Source organism: Scyliorhinus canicula, chromosome 8 (genome assembly GCF_902713615.1).
Source record: "Scyliorhinus canicula chromosome 8, sScyCan1.1, whole genome shotgun sequence".
Classification (NCBI taxonomy): Eukaryota; Metazoa; Chordata; class Chondrichthyes; order Carcharhiniformes; family Scyliorhinidae; genus Scyliorhinus; species Scyliorhinus canicula.
Window position 1 is genome coordinate 101,403,948 of NC_052153.1, and position 15,011 is coordinate 101,418,958.

General features: G+C 45.1%; 1 long non-coding RNA gene across 1 annotated transcript in view; it reads right to left on the reverse strand.

Moving 5' to 3' along the window:
- Positions 1 to 12,002, reverse strand: part of LOC119970414 — a 224,513-nt gene extending 212,511 nt beyond the window's left edge. Inside the window, exons 1-2 of the long non-coding RNA XR_005461610.1 lie at positions 11,812 to 12,002; positions 8,842 to 9,016 (exon numbers count right to left, since the gene is read on the reverse strand). This is a non-coding gene — a long non-coding RNA (uncharacterized LOC119970414). The remainder of the gene's footprint in view (positions 1 to 8,841; positions 9,017 to 11,811) is intronic.
- Between the last annotated feature and the right edge of the window lie 3,009 nt (positions 12,003 to 15,011).

A 15,011-nucleotide genomic window follows, 5' to 3' on the forward strand; every position in this document is an offset into this window, starting at 1 on the left:
TCAAGATGCCTTTGATGTAGCCAGAGAGGTTTTCACACAGGGTCCCATTGCCTGAAACGATAGGACGGCCTGGTGTGTTGGCCTTGTGTATTTTCAGGAGGCAGTAGAGATCTCCAATGCGTGGGATGAGAGCACGTGGGTGCTCTGAAGGTCTGGATCCAAGGTCTTGATCAGTCTGTTGAGTTGGCGGATGTGTTCCTTGGTCGGATCTGCGGGTAACTGTCTGTAGTGTTCTTGGTTGTTGAGTTGTCGGTATACTTCTTTGCAGTAGTCCGTTCTGTTCAGTATGACGGTGGCCCCTCTGTCTGCTGGTTTGATGACGATGTTGCGGTTGGTCTTGAGAGCGCGGATGGCGTTGTGTTGTGCTTGGGTGATGTCCGGGGCTGTCTTGTCAATGCGACTGATGTATTTGGCATTGGCGTGAATCCTGACGGCTGGAGCATACACGTCGAGTCAAGGGCAGCCGCCTTCCGGAAGGGTCCAATTGGACTCTTTCCTCTTTGGTTGCCGCACCGCAGATCTCTCGGTCTGCTGTTCCTGTTCATTGGTAGTCGCCTTGGGTTCGTTGTTGGCCTCTTGGGGTCTGTGGAAGAATTCCCGGAGCCTCATTCGCCTGATGAATTCCTCCGTGTCTGCCATGAGACTGATGGGGTCCATTTTGGTGGTGGGGCAGAAATTGAGCCCTCTGCTGATGACTTCGATTTTGTCTGGTTGAAGGGTGTAGTCCGATAAGTTGACAATAGATTTCCTTGTAATGTTTTCTACTGTGGTACCGGGGGTGGCTTTGTTGCTGCTGGTGGTGATGCCGAGTTTCTCAAGCTTCCTGTTCTGGGTGTGCATTTAGGTGGCATAGTATCGTTGTCTCATCTGTCTGGGGGTGTTCCGCAGCTGGTCTGCTGCGTCCTGAGTGCAAGTTGAGAATATGGCCTCGATCTTGGTTTCCAGGTTGCGTCATCTGCTGTAGAGCTGGCGTACGAGGTGTTTGAGGAGTGTGAGAGAGGTGCGACGGCAGAGTCTCTCAGCGTAGTCTGTGTTGTAGGTCGACTTGAGTGGGTTTGTGATCTGTAGCCCTTTCGGAATCTTGTTTGCTTTCTTTCATTTTTGTGGAAACTTAATGTCAGTGTCTATATGCGCGATCTTCTTGGAGATCCTCTCCACTTTGAGCCGGCAGTTTGCGGTGTCGATGGTAGCCATGATGCGGAGATGCCGGCGTGGACTGGGGTGAGCACAGTAAGAAGTTTTACAACACCAGGTTAAAGCCCAACAGGTTTGTTTCAAACACTAGCTTTCAGAGCGCAGCTCCTTCCTCAGGTGAATGAAGAGTTAGGTTCCAGAAACATATACATAGACAAAGTCAAAGGTGCAAGATGATACTACTTTGAATGCGAGTATTTGCAGGTAATTAAGTCTTTCCAGCTCCAGAGAGAGAGGTAATCCCAGGTTAAAGAGGTGTGAATTGTCTCAGGCCAGGACAGTTGGTAGGATTTTGCAAGCCCAGGCGAGATGGTGGGGGATGAATGTAATGCAACATGAATCCAAGGTCCCGGTTGAGGCCGTACTATGTGTGCAGAACTTGGCTATAAATTTCTGCTCGGCGATTCTGCGTTGTTGCGCATCCTGAAGCTGCCTCGAAGAACGCTTACCGAAGATCAGAGGCTGAATGCCCCTGACTGCTGAAGTGTTCCCCAACTAGAAGGGAACATTCCTGCCTGCCGATTGCCGCGGGAAGTCCGTTCATCCATTGCCGCAGTGTCTGCATGGTCTCGCCAATGTACCAGGGTTCGGGACATCCTTTCCTGCAGCGTTTGAAGTAGACAACGTTGGTCGAGTCGCATGAGTATGTACCGCGCACCTGGTGGGTGGTGTTCTCGCGTGTAATGGCGGTGCCCCATGTCGATGATCTGAAACGTCTGTTAAGAGTTCTTTGAGAAAGTAACAAGGAATTTCGACAAAGAAGAACCAGTGGACATGATTTATTTAGATTTCCAGAAGACCTTTGACAAGGTGCCACATAGGAGACTGTTAAATAAGTTAAGAGCCCATGGTGTTAAGGGTAAGATCCTGGCATGGATAGAGTATTGGCTGACTGGCAGAAGGCAGAGAGTGGGGATAAAAGGGTCTTTTTCAGTATGGCAGCCGGTGACTAGTGGTGTGCCTCCGGGGTCTGTGCTGGGACCACAACTTTTTATAATAGCATTAATAATCTGGAAGAAGGAACTGAAGGCACTGGTGCTAAGTTTGCAGATGATACAAAGATCTGGAGAGGGACATGTAGTATTGAGGAAGCAAGGGGGCTGCAGGCGAGGAGCGTGGACAGTCTAGGAGAGTGGACAATGAAGTGGCAAATGAAATACAATATGGAAAAGTGTGAGGTCATGCACTATGGAAGGAGGAATTTAGGCATAAACTATTTTCTAGTTGGGGAAGTGCTTAGGAAATCAGAAGCACAGAGGGACTTAGGAGTCCTTGACCATGATTCACTTAGGGTGAACGTGCAGGTTCAGTCAGCAGTTAAGAAGGCAAATGCAATGTTAGCCTTCATGTCGAAAGGACTAAAATACAAGACCAGAGATGTACTTCTGAGGCTGCATAAGGCTCTGGTCAGACCCCATTTGGAGTATTGAGAGCAGTTTTGGGCCCCGTATCTAAGGAAAGATGTTCTGGCCTTGGAAAGGATCCAGAGAAGGTTCACAAGAATGATCCCGGGAATGAAGAACTTTTCGTATGAGGAACGGTTGAGGGCTCTGGGTCTGTACACCTTGGAGCTTAGAAGGATAAGGGGTAATCTTATTGAAACTTACAGGATACTGCGAGGCCTGGATAGAGTGGACGTGGAGAGGATGTTTCCACTTGTAGGAAAAACTAGAACCCGAGGGCACCAACTCAGACTAAAGGGACGATCCTTTAGAACAGAAATGAGGAATTTCTTCAGCCAGAGGGTGGTGAATCTGTGGAATACTCCCTCTGTGTACCCGAACAGGCGCCGTAGTGTGGCAACTTGGGGATTTTCTCAGTAACTTCACTGCAGTGCTAATGAAAGCCTACTTGTGACAATAAAGATTATTATTATAGATTCTCCCACAAGAATCCTCTCAGCATCTATCCTGTCAAGCCCCCAGAGAATCAAATATGCCTCCTCTCATTCTCCTAAACTCCAATGAGTACAGGCCCAATCTACTCAACCTCTACTCATAAAAAAAATCCCTCCTCATCCGGGATCAACCTGATAAACTTCCTCGGGACTCCTTCCAAAGGCAGTATATCTTTCCTTCGATAAGGGGACCAAAACTGTTCACAGTAATCCAGGTGTGGTACAGATTTAGCAGCATTTCCCTATTTTTATACTTCATTCTTTTTGAAATAAAGTCCGACATTCCATTTGCCTTCTCAATTAACTGTGCTGACTTTTTGTGATTCATGCATGAGGGCCCCCAATTCCCTCTGTGCTGTCGTTTCCTGCAGTCTTTCTCCATTTGAATAACATTCAGCTACTTCTTCCTACCAAAGTGCATAATTTCCCATGTTCCTACATGACATTCCATCTGCCAAGGTTTTGCCCACTCACCTAACCTGTCTCTATCCCTCCGTGTTATCCTCAACACTTGCCTTCCTCCTTATTTTTGTGTCACCTACAAACCTGGCAAACGTACATTCACTTCCCTCGTCCAAGTCAGTAATGTATATTGTGAATAATTGTGGCCCCAGCATGGATCTATGTGGCTCTCCTGGCAGGAAATTGATGGAATAGCACTGGCCACTTAATCTGATGCAATCCAGTTCCCACCAGGCAGCTTATGTTCAAAAGATACACAAAGTGTGCAGGAGGCACTATTCAGATGAATAGTTAATTGTGAAGATGATCGGAGCAAGACACGTGGATGAATTCAGTCCCAGTTTTAAAGTCATCCAAAGCAATTTTTATACTTCTATTTAAATGCCTGCATTCACATATGATAAAAGTATCCAATTAAACTTGTCTCTCTACATTGGGACTTTGGCAGGATTTTCCTGCAGGATTCAGAACCACAGCACCAGCTCAAATAGGGATCAGAAACCCACACTGCGTGAGGAGTAGTCGCTCACTTGTGATTTTCTCTGAATTGGCCAAATGGTAGGCTCATTATTCAATTAAAGAAGGCGGGTAGATTCTTGAACTTGGAGGGCGAATAGCAGGCCCTCCAACCTGGAAGTAGCAGCAGAATGCCATTGGAGGTAAATGACAGAGTGGGCATCCCAAGATTCAGGCACCTCTCCAGTTTAAATAAAGTAGGCCTAAGCAGCCAGGCCGCTACGGTTGAGCAGGAGGATGCTGGGGAACCAACATGTCGCCTGGCGACGCAAAATTCCGTGCCCATCGGGTCCTTAATATTGAAGCTGTGGAAGTGCAGCGCTAGTGGTGGTTGGGGGTTGGGGCGAATGATGATGATGATGCAATTACAGCACAAGAAGTTTACAAATTCTTATGTTTGCATTTACAATGAAAGATGTGTGCAGATGTATGATTTTCAATAAATTACTAGCACACAGAGTAAGCATAAGATAAAGTATGGACTTCAGGTGATGTAGCTTTATAGAGTAGGAAATAATAGGATCAAAGCTGCGCGTGAAGTGATCGAGACCGGAATGGAAAGGTTGATTATTGGGAATTGTGGAAGGTAGAATCAGGGTTGATGCTGAAGTGTGAAAACATAAGGAGCATTATAGGCTGAGGGATGAATGCAAGGAATTAGAGGCTAGGGTGAGGAGCAACGTACAGCAAGATTGCAATCCTGGTAGACTTCACTGCATGTTTAGACTAAGGAGGTGGTAAAGAGTGTCCATGTGATGGTGGCTGGAGTTGGGGGTTTGTTCAATGTGCTGGGAAAACAGGGGGAGGAATGCTGCTGTATATTATTTTGAAGGATGCACAAGTTAAGATCTGCACTCATCTATGATGATAATGTTAGATTCAACGGTTTCAATGACCTAACTATCAGAGACAATGCTCCTGGAACTATTCATCCTATATTCATCCTCAGCCCTTCCACCAGGATCTCCAGGGATGAACCAAAGGAATTGCTTATAACTCAAATCTCACTTCTCGGCCGTCACAGACAATCATGTCAGTAAAGTGAATCCAGTCTTCCTGGGAAAATCACCAATTTAATTTAAACGAGGCTGGATTGAAAGCACTGGATCTGAAATCTCAGCCAAGAATATTTTGGATCTGCTCTGTAAAACCTGGTGCAGGTTAAAATTATGTTCCATTTCCACAACCTCTGATCAGATATTGGCAGATTAGAACCATTATTGTTGAAGGAATTCTAAATCACGTATGAAATCATGTATGGGCAACACAATAGCACAGCGGTTAGCACAGTCGCTTCATAGCTCCAGTGTCCCAGGTTCAATTCCCCACTTCGATCACTGTCTGTGCGGAGTCTGCACATCCTCCCCGTGTTTGCGTGGCTTTCCTCCGGTTTCCTCCCACAATCCAAAAATGTGCAGGTTAGGTGGATTGGCCATGCTAAATTGCCGTTAGGGTCCAAAAAAGGTTAGGTGGGATGTGTGGGGATAGGGTGGAGGTATAGGCTTAAGAAGGATGCTCTTTCCAAGGGCTGGTGGAGACTTGTTGGGCCGAATGGCCTCCTTCTGTACTGTAGATTCTATGATACTATGAACACTCACCACCCTAACTTGTAAATCCCTTTCCTTTACCCTCACGGGTCAAAATCCTGCAATTCCCTCTCGAACAGCACATTGGGTGTACCTGCAACACGGGGAGATGTGCAGGTAAGGTGGATTGGCCATGATAAATTGCCCCTGTTGTCCAAAAAGGTTGGTTGGGGTTACGGGGATAGAATGGAAGCATGGGCTTAAGTAGGATGCTCTTGCCAAGGGCCGGTGCAGACTCGATGGGCCAAATGGCCTCCTTCTGCACTGTAAATTCTATGATCTATGATCTATGACTGCATCAGTTCAAGAAGGCAGCTCACCACCACCTTTCCCAGAGCAACTAAGGATGGGAACTCGCCAGCGATGCCCACATTCCATAAATGAATAAAAGAAAACTTCTCTGTTGATACAATAGTAATTTAAACGGTAATTAGATATGAACACTACTAACTATTCACAGAATGACATGGATAATCTTGCTGTGTCCAACAGATGACAACATGATCAATAACTGATAAATGAGTGGACCATCCAAGAACCATTCGTAAAGGACCACCATAGCATCAAGTTGTATCTTGTCAGGGGATAATGCAATGTTGAACTGTGAGTTATCGGAAACCAAGTTCTGATGCCTTGTTTTCAGCAGAGACAAAAGAGAAAGATGGAGTGGAGGCTTGTATTTACCCATACCTCTCATGAAAATCTGTAAGTCACCCTGAATCATGCCATATTTTCCAATGGTTGGGGACTGGAGCATACATTTGCAGAGGAAAAACAAAGGAAAGCCCCGCCCGTTTGTCAATGAATCAGTGTGAGCATCAGAGTAATATATACATTAAGTAAGAAATGTGAACCATTCCACATCACAAATTCTAGAGGTCTATTGCAGTTTTCCCTCTTGAATCAGTGGATGGCTTAAATTTTTTTTAAATTACAAAGGAATGACAAAACAATATTTCTGGAGCTTTCCCATCTTCAGAATGTATTTACTTTAACTCAATCATTTTCTGGAAGATGTATTTTTAAATAAACGTTTTACACTGATGATGACACTTAAAATTAACCATGCATTTTGGAGCATTTGAATTAATGAACTCTTGGGATTCTGTTCCTGCCAGTACTTGCTTGCTTGAAAAATAAAACTTTTAAGGCTATCATTTATTTTACATGGATCTGATGCAGTATAGTGATTATTAACTTAATATGTGTATTCAAAGAAAATATGCAATATATTCTCAGGGGCAAAACAATCAGGAGAGGAAAAACCAACAGCACTTAAATGAAGGGATTGACTTGGCTCCAGTAATGGCAAACATTGTAAATCTAAAGGAGATGATGGAATTTTTTTCAAACAGCTTCAGCACTAAACAATAAAATGGAAAAGGATAATACAATCCAGATGTATTGTATTGCATCTTTTTGGTTGCAAGCCCAAGACTAATCTAGATAGTGGTGTGTACTGCAAAATACCAAGCTTTGCAAAATGTGTTCCTATTGCCTCGGCTGTCAATCAGTGGCCCATTATAAACTGTCCATGAGAAGATGCAAAGATGAAAAACAGCACAAATAGACCATAGACATAGGAGCAGAATTAGGCCACAAGGCCCATTGAGTCTGCTCCGCCGTTCAACCATGGCTGATATTTTTCTCATCTTCATTCTCTTGCCTTCTCCCCATAACCCCTGATCACCTTATCAATCAAAAACCTATCTATCTCTGTCTTAAAGATACTCAGCGATTTGGCCTCCACAGCTTTCTGGGCAATGAGTTCCACAGATTCACCACCCTCTGGCTGAAGAAATTCCTCCTCATCTCTCTTGTCCCTTTAGTCTGAGATTGTGTCCTCTCTGCTTCTAGTTTTTCCCACTAGTGGAAGCATGCTCTCCAGGTCCACTCTATCCAGGCCGACCAGTAAACTGTAAGTTTCAATAAGATCCCCCCTCATCCTTCTAAACGCCAACGCATACAGTCCCTCATACGACAAGCTCTTCATTCCAGGAATAATTCCAGTGAACCTTCTCTGGACCATTTCCAAGGCCAGCACATCTTTCCTTAGATACGGGGCCCAGAACTGCTCACAATACTCCAAACGGGGTCTGACCAGAGCCTTATAAATGTATAGTACATTGCAACTTTGATGCAATATATTAATGTGGTAGGGTATGGGTTCATTCTTCCTCATCATAAAAGAATTATGTTTATACATTGCCTTTTGCACCCTCAGGATTCAGATTTCGCAATCCAAAAGGGAATAATTTTGAGCTTGCGTTATCTCCCAGGAGAATAATAAATACAGCACACACACTACATACGCAAAGGAATCCTACCAAAGAATAGTTCAGCATTAAATTGGGATCTTTTACTGCCTTCCTGTTCAGGAATTAGACAGACAGACTATTATATACACAAATATATTACGTATGTAATTTAAGTGGAAAACTGAGATTTTGAGTAATAGCCAAGCCTAGAGTTTCTCGTAGGATGGGGGGAAATGTGGTGCAATGGGATTATTTTCTCAGTTATTTCCTGAATGGCTCCAGGTCGCTTTCATTGCTGCTCCCAGGAGACAGAGGAAGAAATTATGGGGTTATGGAGATGACTCCAGTAAGGAATGATTTCAATAAGGATTTCCAGTAAGGATGCATTAGCCTCATGATCATGGAGCGCTGGTCTTGCCATAGCGTTGAGGGCAATGAAGCCAATGTTAGAACCCTAACTACTGACCTAGTTGAGATCATTACTTCAATATTTATGGAGGATTAAACCTGGATCATTCGGAGTTGTATAGTTCAGCATCGCAATTACCAACTCAAACACCAAGGGAGCAAGTTATTTTCTTGTTGCCATATTATGAGAGTTTGTCAGCATTCCACTCGTGCCTTAAATGTACAAAGTAACAAATGTGGAAGCATTTTTCCTCTGGTCTGGGGATATCCTCTATTGCCTGTAAAATGAAAAAAATGACCATTCTTCTCAACCAGACCTTCCATTAGGGTGGTCTTCCAAATGGGCGATATCCTAAATTTGTCTTCAAATTTTTTTTCAGTAACCACTCTATCAGTTTTTGTACCCAAGCTGATATATACTCTGGGCTCTTTCATAATTAATAACAGTAACTATAATTAAATAAACAACAAATACAACTGGTTAACTCACTAATTTCTAACCCCGCCCTCTTTAACTCACCACATCATCTACACGCACAACAAACAGAGTGGAAAGAGGGGTGTAAAAAAAATACTGAAAGTTAAAGGATAAGCGTCGCTGCTGCAGATGGACGTCTTCCAGTTAGATTTCTCTTCAGTCTAGGCCTCCAGGGTCTCGAGACTTCTCTGCAGACTCAAACAGCAGGCAGGAAACACTTTAGAGAGAGAGAGAGAGAGAGAGAGTAACTCACAGCTTTTCCTCTCAAGAGTTTAGAAGCTTTCTTTCTGCTAGGTCCTCTGAAAAAAACAACTGGCAGGACCCAATTGCTGTCTGTTGCCAGGCAGAATACTGTCGCTGGCCAATCCTTAGCCACCGGTCAACCAATTGAACAGCCAACTCCAATCTCTCGAGTGCCATAAAATCTGGGTTCTATGTTTCAAAATTTAAAATCTACTGTGGCACAGTGGACTATTTTGAAAATTGAGTTCCTTACATCCTCTGCTTGACTTAAACATATGTCTCCATTAAATATTATTGGACCAAAAGTGATAAAGACAAAACAAAAGAAATAGAAACTAAGGGAATCAACAAGAAAGAGCCTTACTGTGCCCCATGTCACTTGCAAACTTGGGTATACAACTCTATATTATTTCATCCAAGTAATTACCAAACATGGTAAAAGGTGATACCCAAGTACAGATCCCTATGAAACACCACAGCCTAGAAATTATATGGCGCCACACTTGTTTTCGAGCATTAAGTGAATGCCTTATCCTCCAATATTCAGGGCAGGAAGCACACAATATACAAATCTGAAGTTCGCTGCCCGCCATTGGTGCAAGTAAGCAAAAAGGTGTCCAGGGTCTAAGTGTGAAACAAACATTAGGCCCATTGCATAGCCAAATAAGGAATCTAACAATGATTTGAGGCTCCCTCGATTAATTTGATTGCCCTGAATGCAACTGTCACCACATCAGCTGCATTCCGGTAAACCAGGGTCCAATATGTGGCCTAATAGGTGGATTCCTTAAAGAGTCAACTGCAGGGCACAATTAAAAGGTAAGTGTTTAAAATATCCTGAGCTAAGTGTGGTGTGCTTCTCCTGCCTCCATATTCTATCCCCGCAGTCTGCTGCCAGCCACCACCCTCTAGCCTCATCGAGACATCATTCTCTCCCAGTCTGTTGATCAGAACTTGAAGCAGACTAATCAGGAATGACTTGCACTTCATAAATTCATGTTAACTCTTTTTGTGTGCTCTTATCACTCTGTCTCCAGGTAAGACCCCCAAAACCCCCTCAAACTCTTAACTAAACTGGCAGGTTGGTTGTTACTTAATTTCTTCTTCCCCTCCTTCTCAAGTAAGAGTTATAAATTCACAACTTCTGAGATTTTGGAAAGTTATGACCAAGGCAACTTTAATTTGTTCGCTTTTTATTTTAAAAGCTCAGAAGTTGCCAGATCTTTGTCAGTTTTCTATGTTATGTCACTTTAGTTTTTCCATTGGATAAATGGGTGATCGCTTTGCTGAGCATCTTCAGTCGGTGCGCATTCAGGATCCTGACCTTCCTGTTGCTTGCCATTTTAACAAAAGACCCTGCTCCCATGCCCACATATCTGTTCTTGGCCTGCTGCAATGTTCCAGTGAAGCACAACGCAAACTGGAGGAACAACATCTCATCTTCCGGTTAGGCACGCTACAGCCTTCCGGCCTGAACATGAATTCAACAACTTCAGATGATCAGCCCCACCTCGATCCATTTGTTTTCATTTCATTTTAACTGTCTGACCATTTATTTATTTCTTAATATACATTTAATTCCCCCTCCTCCCAATCTTATCTACGTTTCCTGCACCTTTCTCCTCTTTGCTTCCCCCTTCCCCTCCCCCCATACCTACAGTACATCCTCTGATTTTAGTTTCCCTGCTCTTTGACCTTTCACATCTTTTGTCCTCTCTGGGGACTGCTATTAACACTCTTTCCCCTTACCATCTGTGGCCATTAGCACCTGGTTTCCCTGGGTTTCTGTGGCTATGACTCATCTTTCATTCTCACTCCACAGTATAAATATTTCCCACTTTCTCTCTGTTAGCTTTGACAAAGAGTCATCGGAACATTAGCTCTTTTCTCTCCCTACAGATGCTGCCAGACTTGCTGAGATTTTCCAGCATTTTCCCTTTAGTTTTTCCATTATCCTTTCCTTAAAAGCAAACTTACATTAAATCGACTAACCCCTTGGCCTATTTCCAATTTCCTGGCATTTTCTCCGTCTTCCACCACTGAGAAGAGGATCTCTTTGTCTTGTCTGCATCTATTTTTAATAGTCCCATGTTCAATTTTGTCATTGCTGTTCTCCATTACTAACATTGAAAACACTCCTTGACTAAATTTTTTGTCACCTGTCTTAATGGGTTGGATCTTAAAATTGCTCAAATCCCGTTCAGTTACACATTGGGCCCAATATATATTTTTTGGTTAGGTCTGATCACGCATCTACAAAGCACCTTGAAACATCTTACTACATCAATAGGTGCTAAATAAATCTGAGTAATTATAGTTTTAGGGCAGCATGGGAGCGCAAGTGGATAGCACTGTGGCTTCACAGCGGGTTTCCTCCAGGTGCTCCGGTTTCCTCCTACAGTTCAAAAACTTGCAAATTAGGTGGATTGGCCATGATAAATTGCCCTTTGTGATCAAAAAGGTTAGGAGGGGATAGGGTGGAAGTGAGAGCTTAAGTGGGTCGGTGCAGACACGATGGGCTGAATGCACTGTATGTTCTATGGTATATCGTATGCTATGTGCTTCAGGTGCAGTACTTTTATCTGGGCACCTTTCTACACTATGCTTGTATGCTCCATTTCTATAAATTGTGACCAAGTGTGGATCTTTCCTATATGAAAATTTAAATTTTTTATATTTATGAATGATAAAGGATTAAAATTAATTCAAGGTTACTTCAATCGTATGGCTCTCAATGTTTATCAAAAGAGTTCTATTAGTATTACTTACTTAGTATTCTTGAGAACTAGGCAAATCAGGGGCTGGATTCTCCATTTCCCGACACTAAAATAGTGTTCGCAGATCAGGTGGAGAATGGGCTCCAATGCCGAAATCGGGACCGGCACTGGTCAGCCATGCTCCGCATCCTCAGAAATGGCATTATTGCGATGTGCGCGTTGCAATGGCGTTGATGCATCATCGTCCGGCCCAGCTGTGATGCTCCGCCCCTGGTGGACTGAGTTCCCAACGGCACAGGACGTGTGGTCTCAGTTGTGCGGACTGCATCCAGCACCGCCACACTCAGCCCAGATCCATGCCACTGGCCGAAGGGGTGGCTTCTGCGAGGGCTCGGGGTACTAGAAGGGGGTGGGTGGCGGGGTTGGGTCCGTGCATGGCAGGCGCCATCAGTGCGACTGCTGCAGGTCTTTAGACGTGCGCATGCGTGGCCTGGGACCCGGCCGTTTTCAATGCGGGATGTAGGAGTTCCACCCGGCGCCGGTACAAGCCCCTCACCGGTCCAGAAATTGGTGAAGGTTTCGCGCTGATTTTTTGGTCTTAAAAGACCAAATATGTTCTGCTGGTACCGGCACTTAGCCGCTGAAACAGACAATCCAGCTCCAAGTTTTTCTGCCAGAACTGAATAGCGTCCAATTCATGTTTCCGTTGGGAGTGCTATTCATTCAGCAATTCAGGACATGGAAATAGACCAACACTCTGCCCATGTGAATTGTGAGCAATTCCCATTCCCGCTGGCATCTGATTCACCGGGGTACGGAATTATCGCTAAAGAGCCCGACAAGCTGGGGCTGCTTACAATTTCATGAAACTGAAATGGACAGTGGGATGTATGCAGGGGAGGAGAGGAGGGCACCCTCATCCTCATTGTGAGGCAGAGATTAAAACCTTCCATCAGCAGCAGCAGCATCTGGGAAGAGGTGGAAGAGGCGGTCAGTGCTGCTAGCCTGACAAGGAGGACTGGACTCAGCGCCACAAAAAGATGAATGACCTCCTCAGGGCAGCTCGAATGAAGTCACCACCTCTGTGCCTCTTGAATTACCCCCCAAATCTCGGAGAGGCCAACCACAGCTCATCTGCCTGCATTTCCCTTACAACCCACCCTCCACAAAACCCCAACACATCTATTTTTGGCCAGCTTTGTACACACATGCCACCAGCTACAGAGCCCCTATAGAACTCACCGCCCAACATTTCACTATGTCCTTTCTGTGTCCCCAAGAATAAGGCGGCCCATAATAGGTGCAGGCGCCAAAAGGCTGGAGGAGGCATTTCTGAACTGTGGGTGCACACCCCAGCTGAGGAGAGGGCAATGCAGCTAGCAGGTGAGATCGAGGAAAGGACAGTGGCTGACACGGAATTCGGGATGTTACTAACAAGTGAGAGCCTAATGCAACACTGATGTCCCTATAGTAGTAAGTGAGTCACCTCTCTCCCACAGACCACCCCTTCCTGAGATTTCACCATGTCTTTCACCTTTCAGGACCACCATTAGACGAGGCCTGGCTATCCAGGGTCACTATCCATCAGTCACATCCCCTCTACATCCCGAAGCACCACTCTGGGGAAAACACAGACTTCCCGGCACTGCTGTCATCTGTACCCTCCAGCATTGCAGAGACCATCACCTCAGTGGAACATTTTAGTGAGGAGGCTCCTGTGTCACTTCAGGCGTGCGCGTCACCCATGCTGCAGCACAACAGATGGAAGCAGGGACTCCCAAGGGAGCAGATGGTGGGAGGGCTGCCCAATCCCAGGGAACATTGATCGTTGAGACAAATGTCACACTTCTGGAAAGTACAATCGTATCACTGGTAGAGAGGCAGACACAGAGCCAGAATTTATGAGTGTGTCAGTGATTTTCCAGCACCTGCAGATACAGCTGGAGGAGTCAAACTTTCATCATGCGCAGGAGATGTTGCTGATAATGCGCGGTACTCAGGTCAATGCTGAACAGGTGGCATCTGCCACCTGCAGCAAGAAGTTAGAGCCATGGGTCAGGACGTCTAAGGCTTCGAACATAAAACATAGAACAGTACAGTACAGTCCCTTTGACCCACGATGTTGTGCCGACCACTTATCCCAATCTAAGATCAACCTAACCTACACCCCTTCAATTTAATGCTGTCCATGTGCCTGTCCAAGAGTCACTTAAATGTCCCTAATGACTGACTCCACCATCTCTGCTGGCAGTGCATTCCACGCATCCACCACTCTGTGAAAAGAACCGACCTTTGACATCTCCCCTATACCTTCCTCCAATCACCTTAAAATTATGTCCCCTCGTGACAGCCATGTCCGCCCTGGGGAAAAGTCTCTGGTTATCCACTCTATCCATGCCTCTCCTCACCTTGTACACCTCTATCAAGTCACCTCTCTGCCTTCTTCGCTCCAGTGAGAAAAGCCCTAGCTCCCTCAACCTTTCTTCATAAGACATGCCCTCCAGTACAGGCAGCATCCTGGTAAATCTCCTCTGTACCCTCTCCAAAGCATCCACATCCTTTCTATAATGAGGTGACCAGAACTGGACACTATTCCAAGTGTGGTCTAACTAGGGTTTTATAAAGTTGTAGCAAAACCTTGCAGCTCGTAAACTCAATCCCCCTGTTCATGAAAGCCAACACACCATACACCTTCTTAACAACCCTATTAACCTGGGCGGCAACTTTGAGGGTTCTATGTACGTGAACCCCAAGATCCCTCTGTTCCTCCACATTTCCAAGAATCCTGCCTTTAACTCTGTATTCAGCATTCAAATTCGACCATCCAAAATGAATTACTTCACATTTATCAAGGTTGAACTCCATCTGCCACTTCTCAGCCCAGCTCTGCATCCTGACAATGTCCTGTTGTAACCTGCAACAGCCCTCAACACTATCGACCACTCCACTAACCTTTGTGTCATCGACAAACTTACTCATCCAAGACATTTATAAAAACTAGAGCACAGGTCCCAGAACAGATCCCTGCAGACACCACTGGTCACCGACCTCCAGGCAGAATACTTTCCGTCCACTACCACTCACTGTCTTCTTTCGGCCAACCAATTCTGTGTCCAGACAGCCAAATTTCCCTGTATCCCATGCCCCCTGTCTTTCTGAATGGGCCTACCATGGGGAACCTTATCAAATGCCTTACTGAAATCCACATCCACTGCCTGACCTTCATCAATTTGTCTTCTCACATCCTCAAAT